Genomic DNA, 13,305 nt, shown 5'->3' with positions numbered 1-13,305 from the left:
ACAAAGGGTAATTAAACTTAATGAAATAACTTTTATATTTATATACATACACAATTTTGTATATAATAAAAGTTAAACAACCTTCGGAAAAATAAAAGGTACTATAAGTCCACATCCAAACAAGGAAAAGGACCTAGAATGAGTTATTAGTCCTAAGCCTTTTAAAACTTATTTATATATATATATATATATATATATATATATATATATATATATATATATATATATATATATATATATATATATATATATATACACACTACAAGAAAAACAGCCTTTTACGACGCTCATTGCGCGTCGTAAAAGGCTCAGACGACGCGCAAATGCGTGTCAAGGAAGGCCCTGTCATAAAGAAAGACGACGCGCATTTACGACGCTCATCTACGACGCGCAATTACGACGCACGTTTACGACATGCAATGCGTATCAAGGAAGGCCCTGTCATAAAGGAAGACGACACGCGTGTTAATGACACGCAATACGTATCAATAAAGCCCCTGTCAAGAAAGGCCATGTCATAAATGAAGATGACACACATTTTTGCGTATCATAGTTTTTAATGTTTAAAAAAAATATTATTTACAGATTTACAAATTTTCAAATTAAATAATACATTAAAAATCTCATAATACAAAATAAAATACAATAAATAACAAAGATAATTCATTTCACTAATATGTCAAATACAAATAATTATTCCAAAAGTGAGTAAATATTATTAAAAATGAACTCATTTATATACAATTGCATCATCTAGCTTACTATGTGCCAACAACTCTCTGTGTGTTTACTTTTGCTTGAGTCTCGTTTCCTCCAAAGCTTCTAGCCATGCCAAAATAATATATCTTGAGTCTTGTTTCAAGAACCAAAATCACCTTCAATCACCCAATTAAACTCTAGATCTTCTGTTGTTTGAAAGAAATTGGTGTTTGTAATCTATGAACAAAAAATGCAAAGACCAAGGTTAACATTTGCTATGTAGAAAGCACAACTGGACATATGAATATATAATACGCAACATAAACATTTTCATGAAAATGATATAGACAAATAAGTAAGAGTGATGATATTGATACCTTAATTACGCCATTTAATTTATATCAATAAATGATAATAACAAAAATAAAAACTGAATCAAAATTCAAACCAAACCTGTAATTGGAGGTTGCTGCTGCTGCACAAGACTAGGAGGTCCAGCTTGAACACCAACATGAGGCATGGAAAGATTAGCAGTTCTTGAGAGTAACCATTAATTAGTACATCTTTTATTTTTTATACTAAAAGAAAGACCAATTTGATAGCAGATTAGCAATAATGTAACTTGATAACAAAAAAAAACACAAAGAAGAAAAGGAGCCAAAAATGGTAACACAAAGTAATAATACTTAAGAATGCAGAGGGCTAAGGACCTTGGATTTATCAATGCATGCATCCTTGAAAATTTAAATATAGGAAGAGTTAGCTTCTCTCTAAACAAAGGGTTTGCATTAATCCATATCATTGGTCAGGTGAAGATGATTGGACAAGTGAAGATGAAACAACACCAACGGAAATGGAAGGTCTTACTAAGAATATATGGAGTTGTTGCATTAATCCAGCTTGAGCGACTGCAAAAAAAAGGGTAAATATGGGAAAAAATTATATAATTATGAGGGAATAGGAATACCTTCCATCCATTCACAATCGTATGTCTTCACAATAATCAAAATCCCTTGGAATATTTTCAAGCCTTTTTGCCTTAAGGCTGTCAAATCCAATTATATAAGACATTATACACTTACTAGTACCTGGACAAACCATCAATGTATTTTCAAGAATTTGCATTGATACAACAACCTGTTAAAAAAGAAGTTTATTTTATAGAGCATAAATAAACTCTGCACTTTTTTTGGTGACAATACTAAAAAGCTAAAAAGTCATATAATGTAAGGTTTCTTTTCAAAGTTTCTTGGACTTTTTTTTTCCTATTCTTCCACTGTTATGGACATTTGCTATATTGGTCTGTTATCGTTTTGTCTTTAAATGTCTCTTACATTGATCATATCGGCTGCTTTTCTTTTTGATATATTTTTCCACTGTTATGGACATTTGTTGCATTTTGGGTTTTTGAATTTTTTTGGCTTAGCTCTTCATATGGTGTATTGCTGCAATTTTAGTTCCTTGCTTTAGGCTAGAGAATTTTGTTGTCAAACAGGGGGCTTGAAACTTTATTTGTGGCTTTTAATATCAGAAAAATAGTCTCATATATATAAATATCATTAATAATATAGGTATATATCATGATCATTTTAAGTTTAGCAGTAATATAAAATACAATAAAATATAACTACGATATTATTGTGTTATTTGATAAAAAAGGAACAAATCTTTCATTATTTTTAATTGTACAATAAAGAAGTTATTTATTAAAATGCGTGTATAATTAATACTATGCAAATATCTCTTAGCTCAACATATTTGATAAAGTTGGAATTTCTCCAAGATCAAATCAATGAATAACTATTAAATAAAAACAAAATGGATTTATAAAAATTCTTAAATAAATTCATTTGTTATTTACTAATTTACCCATCATTTAGATACAGTAGAGTAAAACGGTGATTTACTCAAACTCATAGTCAATTTAGCATGCATTGGAAAAAGTTACCTTAGTAAGAAAGGCAGAGACGTTCTTTCTCTAGTCACCTTGAAGTTGAATGACTTTCAAAACAACATAAAAGATGTGAGAAACCCGAACTTAAGAGAAAAAAATAATAATAAAACAATAAGGCTAGTAAGTTTCAAAATTAAAATAAAATCTTGGCCTAGGATCTTGAACAATAGTGCCATTACAGCAAAACCAATGATATTTTCTTTCGTGTCATATGTTCCAAAACCAATGATATTTTCAAAATTAAAACAACAAGGCTACCCCATTTATGTGTCATATGTTCCAAAACCAATGATATTTTCTTTCGTGTACTTAAAGTCAGCTCCAAATGTGGGTTGTGATTGTTATTATTAATTTATTATTATTGTTTCTTACCATTTCCAAGGCTATTATTATTATTAATTTATTATACAGATAAAGATAAAGTACATAATTTATTATTGTTTCTTACCATTTCCAAGGCTCTCCATGTAGTTTCATCAACAGGGAAGAGTTGAAGTTTAAGTTTCATTGAAGACTAGATATTTTGATGAAAAATTGGCACAGGGGGGATGATACTTTGGGTTTTGGGAATAGGATTCGAACCCATGTCTCCTAAAAGCCAAGATTAAATATTAAAAATTAAAGGAAATAAAAGTGTGAGTTTATTATTTGGTCAATTGGGTCAACTCAACACCCTGATCCTGTAGAATATCAGCTAATTTATCAACATATTTGATAAAGTTGGAATTTCTCACAGGTGGGAAGCACCGTTGGTAATGATTCAGAGAGTTTGAATGAATTCAAAAATGAGAAAAGTTTCAATCCCTTTAACTCTTTTTTCAATGTAACATGTCAGTTTCAACAACATTAACTGTAAGGGTAGAATTGTCTTTTTACTTTATCAGGGGCATACATGTAATTTTTCATTATTTGGTTGTTATGAAAAAAGTTAATTAGTTTATTTATATTTATGTAATAAGTTCTGTAATGATTCAGAGAGATTGAAATGAATTCCGAAATGAGAAAAGTTTCAATCCATTTCAATCAAATAGTAATCGGAAAAAATTAAAGACAATTCAAACTTTGCAAATGTTTTGTAGATGAACCATTTTGATGAGTAGCTGGATAAACATACCTCCGGGTTCCGAGTTTCAGGCCAAATTACAAAGTCTTCACCAACCCATGACCCAACAATAGTCAAATTAAGTCTTTGACAAATCTCCATGTATATTACACTAAGTAAAATCGCTGGCAAAAGGGTAGTTATATATATATATATATATATATATATATATATATATATATATATATATATATATATATATATATATATATATAAGCTATTAAGATTAGGTTCAAAATTCAGATCTGAAGCAAGTTTATAATATGAAAAAAGACGAAAATATACCACTGCCACATTTAGAGCTTATAACAGAATGCAAGTATGAACATTTTGAATCATGCGGTTTTTTCTGTTACTTCCAGGATGCTTGCAGCTGCCCTTGCCACTAGTCTGCAACTCTTTGAAATCAGGAAATCTTAAATGAGCAAGCTTGGACTTGAATGTTCATGGTGGTACAGCTGTTGCCCCAGGAGCCCATAATGTCTTTAATAAATCTCCAAATGCCATTCCAATCTCACCCTGTCATCATACCCATAGGCCATAGCCATAAAAAATCAATAATCTTCTACTGTTTGTTTGCTGCCATAACTATTCTTGCAGAAATACAAATGACCAAAACCAATCATTTATATGGGACATTTAGGGCTAATTACATTAATGATGACCAACACCAACTGATCTGTTATGGAGTACAAGAAGGGCAGACATCAAAACAAAAAAAATTACAAAACCATGTAAGTAGGGTAAATTCAGTTTCATTCTTACCTTTTTCTTTCATGTATATGGCGTACAAGAAGGGAAACACCAAATGCCCCCTTTCCAAATTGCTCAAGCACTTCGTATTGATCCATTTAGATACCAATGCATTTCACTCTGTCGTATATACACATTTATAAAAGCATGTAAGTATGAAATGTCTTAAAAACTTGTTGTGAGGTTCAATATATAGATCAAATCGTGAAGATACTTTGAAACAACACATCCACAGTGAACAGGTTGCAAGATTTTTTTTTAAATAATAGAATTGCTGAGCAGAAAAAATCAAGTTCTTAAAGATTTCAAGAATGTCAGATTTGAGATTAATCCCACCAACCGGGTTTGTTCAGGTGGAATATTTCACAGTATGTTACTTTATTAGGTGGAATCACAACCAAAAAACTAAAATACATCATCATTACTACCAAGTTCCTGCCACTTCCTTGATCAAATAAGCATTAATATGCATCAACTGAAAACACAAACAAACCTAATCAGCCAAAAAGATGAACCAATGAAAGAGATGAGAATAAAACTTTGAGTTTTGGTACAGTTCACACAAGTCTACCACCAAGTGATTATAGAAATTGATTTTAGGGACAACATTCTTCAAATTACCTGCTCTATAAATGAAAAAAAAAAAACCCTAATATAGTGTTAGAAAACCCTGAGCAGCCTAATTAGATTGTAGACTTGATTTTTGGCCAATTGAATCGCACAATAGGGAAGTGAATGTGTATCTGATGGTATCTCTCCAATCTGCCTTTGCTAAATTCTACCATTTCCTTTGTGTGCGTGAAGAGCCGCAAATCTGTAAATGGTGCCCTACGATTGGAGAGATACCACCTTGAATCGACAGATGACGTGATTATCTCATCTGTACGAACTTAAAAGGAAACAAACATTACCTCTGCTTCTTCTTCTTCATCTTCATAATCATCATCTTGTCTAAATGGCTCGGTGAATTCCCTAATGACAGATACAACTTCAGAATTCATACCAATTTGATCATTTTGTGAACCATCATTAGAGCTCAAATTGCCGAAAGCATCAAAATTTATGAAGAAGAAGCCCTAAGCAGCTGCATATCCATGAACCATAACAAGAGTTGGTGAATCCTCCTTGCTGTCGAAGGTGAAAATGTTGATAAATCTTGGTTCATTGTTGGAACAATGAAACCTGAGATGCATAGAGAGTAGATGCATAGAGTGTGTGCAACTGTTAACAAATTATCATAATGGGATCGAGAAGCAGAAAAGTACCGGGGGGGGGGGGGGAAGATCTCGCACCTAAGAAATCAAACAAGAATGAGAATAAGGGAGAAGGAACGAAGAATACCTGAGATTCATAAAGAGTAGAAGTGGGGATCGTGGAATGAAGAGGAGATTGCGGTCTCCTCCACAGGGATGTGAACGAACCCTAGCAAATCAACTCCGAAAATATAGGCATCTTTCACTTCGATCGATTGAAGATAATGAAATCGACTGGAGACATTGAAGCGAACGATTGAAGATAGTTGAAGAGATAAGAGTATAACAATATCAAGAAATATTACCTAAAACTTTGAATCAACAATGCCATGAAATTGAACCGGAGGGTGAAGAAGGTGCGACTTCATCCAAGTTCTCATCGTCTGAATCAATTAGGGATTTAAATCTGTTTTTTTTTCTATTGGGCATTTTAGGGATGATGTGCTAGGGTTTTTCCAGGATGATGATTTAGGTAGGGTTCAAAATCGAATTGAAATATCGGGGCTTTATATGAATGAATGAAATATGAAACAGCGATTTGATTTTCATGTTGAATATTTTGTGAATGAATAAGAAGATGATTATGGTGAAAGAGAAGGGTGGAGAGAAAGGTAGGAGAAAAGTAGCAAGTGTGGATCGATTTCATGAGGGTTGACCCACTCATCATTGTTATCTTCCATCCCTAAAGTCACCGGCGTGGCGTCTTTTTTCTTTGGAGCCACCGTCGTTGCCATATTATTTCCCTCAAGCCACCATCGCTGCGAAGATCAGTGAGATGAGACAACATTTGTTACAGCCATGGGAGATCTCTACGAAATCGCATATTGAGTTTTAGGTTAGAGAGAGAGAGAGAGGGGAAGACGAAGACCCTAGGCTTATTTCTTGCTAATTGGAATAGGAGGCGGGGTTTTAATTTTTGAGATTTCATTTCCCACTTGAAACGCGTGTTTCATTAAAAAAAAATATAAACCGACACACTTACATGACGCACATCTTATGAAAGGCATCCTCCGTATTTCTTTTTTTTCTTTTCTGACACTAATTTTAGGGCGTTCACAAAAAGCGCATCCTCTATCCTTCAAATTTTAGAAGATATGACATTATTTTTGGGGCACACACTTTTGCGTATCGTAAATCACCGCGTGTTATTGTTTGCGCGTCATTAAAGGGCTTTTTTCTAGTAGTGATATATATGAAAATATGAATATTTGGGAAAAATATAAGTTTATAAAAGAGTTCAATATTTGGAGTATTTTTGATGCTTTAAAATCGTTTTATCGTGATTTGAAATGATTTATTTGTAACACAAAGTTATTGTGTTATACTTGTATTTCCCCCGCTTAAAACAGAAGAAATTATGAAAATACAGAGGTATGAACTCACTTTATAGGTGGTAATTCGGGCAGCATTTCGTTTCCCGGAAATTAGTTTGTTTGGCGAAAAATCGGCTTAAATCGGGCAAAGTTTCGACAGGAGAGAGGATGAATTCTCGAGAATTCCGGGGCTACGGGGCTTGCTTCGGTCTTTAGACATGATATCGGGGCCTTGGGGGGTTGTGAGAAAGTTTAGGGGGTGAAAAGGTGAAAGATGGTGAAATTTGGGGTGAAAAACCTCTCAATCCCGAGAAGTCTCGCACCCTTTATATAGGGGTGCGAGGGTGCGGTCCGAAGGGGGACAGCTGGCGAGCGCGAGGAGTCAGAAGCCATATGTTGTTCATGTGAAGTGTGGACATGCGAAGGTCGGACGGATGGAGACTTCAGATTCGACTAATCTTCGGTCCAATGGGAGGATGCCACGATGCGAGGGGGTGTTCGAGGAGCATCCGCGGGGTGTCTCCTGCGAGCCTGTCCGAAGCTTAGTGGACCGCGTAGTTGGTCCAATCAGAAGACGACATGCGAGGCTTCGGTCCAATCAGCAGCCGACACGTGGAGGCCTCGCATGCGAGGGTGACGTGGCATTACTGTTCATGCGAAAATTCCCGATTTTTCTATTTTTCTTTATTTTTGTGCCAAAAAATTGTAAAATTCATAACATTTGCATACGAACTCCGTTTTTGACGTTTTTTATATGCACACATAGGTAAAAATATACTCTACGACTTTCGTTTAGACTTCGTCGGCTAATTTTGAATTTATTTTTAATATTATTATTTTAAACATACCGGGACAGCAATCCGTTATAAATTCATAACTTCTTCATACGATGTCCGTTTTTGTCTGTCTTTTTACCGTTGTACTACCACCGACAAGACCTTCAATTCTTGTTTAGGTTGTGTCGGCTAAAAATCGCTTGGTCTTAATTTCGAGTTTTTAGCTGTACATTATTATACTGAAACTTAGAAAAATCATAACTTCCTCATACGAAGTCAGATTTTTGCGTTCTTTTTATGAAAGTTCTCGGTTTAACATAACCTACAAATTTCATTTAGATTGTTAAGGCTAAAAAGCTTTTTATTAAAAATTCAGTTTTTACACTGAACAGTGTTTTGCCGGTTTTGTCGCGGATTTTCGATTGGTCATAACTTCTTCGTTATAACTCGGATTTTAGTGTTCTTTATATTTTTGGAAACCTTGTTACAATCTCTATCACTTGGTTCATACCAATTGAGATTATTAAATAATTTATTTTTGAGGGTCAATTATGTAAATATACACAATATGCCAAAATTTCTCTTTATTAATTTAAAAAGAAGTACAAATTGACCTACACTATTACATAGGTTTGAAATAACGGTTTGTTACATATTCCTTGTCCTCGTAACGAGTGACGATCCTCATGTTCCTGATCCCATCATTAAAGTTTGAACCATCAAAGATGACTCTCCCACAAAGGTTCATGAGAGAGAAGGAGCCGACAAGGTTTAAGCAAGAAGAAGCATTGTTGGAAGACTTCTGAAAAGGAGAAAGACAATTTTAGATTAGATATATAATCCTTAATAAGACACCCAAATGTAATATTAAGGATAGGAACCAGTACAATTCTTTGTAACTTGGAAGTGGGATGCCATAATCCAAGCTATAAAAAAATTGAAGGTAGGCAAATGACGATTCGCCAATTTCCACAATGAAAACGAAATAAGTTATTAGGTTTTAATTGGATTGAAACTCCTAGATCTTTTGAGATTCATTGAAATTTTGAATGGCATGTTTAAATCTCGATTGCGTCCTCTCAAGTTTGTGACTGGAATGTCGAGGATCACAAACAAGGTGTGAATAACCATTCAAATTAACTTGGTACCCTTAATCTTTATCACCTAATCAGTGTGTCGGTTACCCACACGCGCTCCACCGATCTGTGATAAATATTAAGTCACCCTTTTCCACTCTTACTAGTCCATGTTAGTGTGCCGGTTACCCACACATGCTCCACCATAGACATGGTAGGGTACAAAGTGTAATTTCATGGGTTAACACCAATTTCACATTTTCCTAAAGTAACTAAAATTGGGAATTTATAAAAGGTTTAGTTACTTTATATTTATCATTATACTTTTAATGAGAATTATAGTCCTTGTCCTACCCGTTCGGCTAATGACCCTCCACCAGTCAAGGAAGCGGTGGGTGAGAATGGACACCCATTAAGCTATCATTTTATAGGCAACAACCTTATACCCCCTTATAGACCGGCTTCGTGAATGAGGCCTACTAACGGTAAGACTAACTTGCTCTTATATATATATATATATATATATATATATATATATATATATATATTATTGATAACTTATAATACTATTAAGTATAAGGGTTGAATTTTAACTTTTAAAACTCCAGGGTTTGGAATTAAAGTTTTCTAAAGTGATTTTACAAATTCCAAAACTTGGGGGCAAGTTTTGAAACTCTTCATTTTATGTAACCTATGGTTCTTCAATGACTCTTTAACGAAATAACTTTTGGTAATCCATAACTTGAGGACAAATTATGGACTCCATCAATAACATTTAGATCAAGAATTACATCATCAAACAATTTGCAAATAATTCCTACAATCTACCAAAGCTCATAAGCATGAACATTCATATCAACAATTTCAAGAATCATACAAAAATATATAAAACTTGAAAATTTGTTAATAACCATTGAAAATGGATTAGCAGCAACAAAACAGTTTAGGGTAATGATTCTAGTCCATTTCTAGCAACAAAACTCGAAAATCTGGACACAGGGCCTCCTACTCTCCGAGTGCAAGAAATTAATCGACAAGTAGGATGAATTTTCACTTGGACTCGTCGATTCCCCCCACGGACTCAGCGAGTCCACTGAACAGTGAACATAATATTCGACTTTTTCAAGTAGTTTGCATCAAGTATCAAGAAAAAAATCCGAGGCTCTGATACCAGTGATGGGTTTTGAGCATTCTAACACTCCTATGGTGTACACGCAATCCTAGAAACCTTGGATCTATGTTTTCTCTAATATTCATGCAAATTTGAGTTTTCCAAGGTTCTCATCCTAACTAGCATGGCATGGGCTACTTGTAATATAAAAACTAATATAATGACATACCTTTCTTGTAGCTTGGATTCCTTAAGACCTTGTGAGCCTAGCACCCCAAATGTGATGCCTCAAATGTTTCACACTACACCACAACTCTTGGAATAACTTGAGAGAAGAATACTTTCACTCAAAATTGGCTAGCCCTCCTTGTTCTTGTCTTAGTGGCCGATTTTGATTACCATGAGGTTCTTTATATAGTGTGTCACATGTAGGGTTACACCATGTAAACCCTAATGTGCACGGCTTTTCATTTCCTCCATGATCCATGGGTTTTAACCTCCATGGAGCATCCAATGGGTCCTAGCCCATTGTAGTGAATCATGGACCATAAGCCCACTATATAAGAATGAATGGTTTACAAATCAATCCCCATATACTTAATTAGTCTATTTTTGATCACGGAATTAATTCCAAATTAATTCTTGATAAGTATTAATTAAATAATATGATTTCATATTAATATATTAGAACTTATAATATATTAACAAACCATAAGTATCCTTTTCTCATTTTTTCTATACAATTGTTATGATGCCATGTAACCCGTGTGGACCATGCCAAGCCGGGTCAAGTAAATACTAAATATAGTTATGGACTTAGACACCTTATCCGACAATTGATTCTCCACTGCTTACTTAAACTCTTTGAACTTTTCAAAGGTTTCCGACATATGCTTGATTAAGTAGATATATCCATATCTTCTATAATCATCGGTAAAGGTTACATAGAAGCGGTTAGCATCCTTTGTGGCGGATTTGAAGGGTCCACAAACATCGGTGTCTATGAGATCCAACAAACCCTCGCCTCCTCCACAAGTACCAGTGAAAGGTGACATGGTCATCTTTCCAAGCAAACAACCATTGCATGGGTCATCCGACTTTAAGTTAAATTACTCCAATACTCCATCCTTTTGGAGTTTGGCTATGCTCTTCTCCTTAACATGTCCAAGACGACAATGCCACAAACATGCCTTTTCCGAACCAATGGACTAATCAATATGCAATACATTATTTCCTAAGTTGTCTAAAACCATCACAATTTCATATACACCATTACAAGGCAATGCATCAAAATAAAATTTACCATTGGAAGAAGCATTAATAGAACCAATTACATTGTTAAATGAAAATCTAAAACCTTGTTTATATAAACCATGAAAATAAATAATGTTTCTTTCCATATCAGACGAATAACAACAATTGTTCAAATCTAGCCCTAACCCATTACTAAGCAATAAAGAATAAACTCCAATCTTGGTGACAGGTGAGGATTTCCTATACCTTATGATCAAGCTGATGGGTTTTATACATAAGAACTTACCCTATGTGCACATACAACCCTATAGCTTGGATCTAGCTTTCACTAATTGAACATGAAACATATCCAAGACTTTCAAGGCTAGATCTAATGTAAACTAACAATTAAAACATATGAAAACAGATCGAGAATAATACATTGAGTTACTTGCTTGAAAACCTTCTTCTTCTTGGAACTTAGAGTCACAAATGTCACTCCTCTAATGGCTTACAAACACCAACTAGCAAGAAGATGATTTGAGAGAGATAAGGAAGAGGGAAATCGGCTCCAGGGTTTCTCCAATCACACGGGTAGCCGATTTCCTCAACCCTATGGGTCTATTTATACTGTGAGCTCCTAGGGTTTCACCTTAAACCCTAATTGGATAACTTAGCCTCAAAGCAATCCAAAGATCATTCTAGATAAGCCTTGGACGATATCTAGGAGATCCATATCCCTAAAATCGTCCACCCCTTAATCCATAAAGATCCTTAGCCAAAAATACAACTATCACACATTTGACAATATCTCTTCTCTCTAATATTATTATATTGTTCTTATAATACATTAATAACAATATCTCTTCTCTCTAAATCACCCTATCAAGTTGCTATGGTGAACGCAACCCAAAAGGATCATGTATAACCGGGTCAAATATAGTTACAGCCTTAGACACTAATCCAACAGTCTCCCACTTGGATAAGTCTAGTAACTATAAACGCAAACACAATCTGATTAGCAATCGTAGCTCTCAAAGACGTTGTCAAATCTGATCTTATCAGTAACATGTCCTTTAGATAAGGGATCGTACAGTCCTCTGTTTTGATATCGTGCAGAAGATTATCACACTTTTCGTCCAACAACTAATTTTCTCGATCTCAGATTCATTTGACATAGAACTTAATTGAACACATCAATGCAGTCCTGACCGGGCCCGACACATAAGTCAAATCAAATCATCGAGCGGCCGTGATATCGCTTTAACCCTCTTAGGATAAAAGTAACAGATAAACTTTGACTTATATGCATTTACTTATCGACTAATCAACCATACACAACGATGCGTTTTATGACATCAATTTACTGATGCGGTTTTGCATTATCAATGTACAACCACTTAGTAAATAATAAACCATATATCTAGGTTTTAAGACCATATGATATTATCGTCTTGCAATCACTCCAAAGTGATTCCAGCAAGCGCGGGTTTATTCCAATGCTCAAAACCTGTTCATAAGCACTCATGAACGTTGCAGCAAACCTTTGCTATGTCTAATACCATTTAGACAATCTACACACCAATTCATGACAATCTTCATTCATACCTACTTCCAACATATTAACGATTGTGGACAGTTCGAATAATTCAATTATTCTTAATAAACTCAATTATTCTGGAAGTCAAAACATGCAAAGTGAAACAACAGCTAAACAATTAACATAAGACAATAACATTACTTATAAATAATACTCTTTTATTTAATCATCAAATGTCAATTACATTTATATATTACACGTTTCTAATACTATCTAATCTAAACTAATATCATCCTTCAGCCCAATACTCCTAGCGTGCTGCAAGTGCTTAACCCTGCTCAGTCCCTTCGTAAGCGGATCTGCTGGGTTATCTTCTGATGATATCCTCTTAACCACGAGGTGTCCTTCTTCTACTCGATGTCTAATAAAGTGATATTTTCTGTCGATATGCCGAGATATACCATGATCTCTTGGTTCCTTGGTCAAGGCAACCGC

Source organism: Lactuca sativa, chromosome 3, assembly GCF_002870075.4.
Source record: "Lactuca sativa cultivar Salinas chromosome 3, Lsat_Salinas_v11, whole genome shotgun sequence".
Lineage (NCBI taxonomy): Eukaryota > Viridiplantae > Streptophyta > Magnoliopsida > Asterales > Asteraceae > Lactuca > Lactuca sativa.
This window is presented reverse-complemented; position numbering follows the sequence as displayed.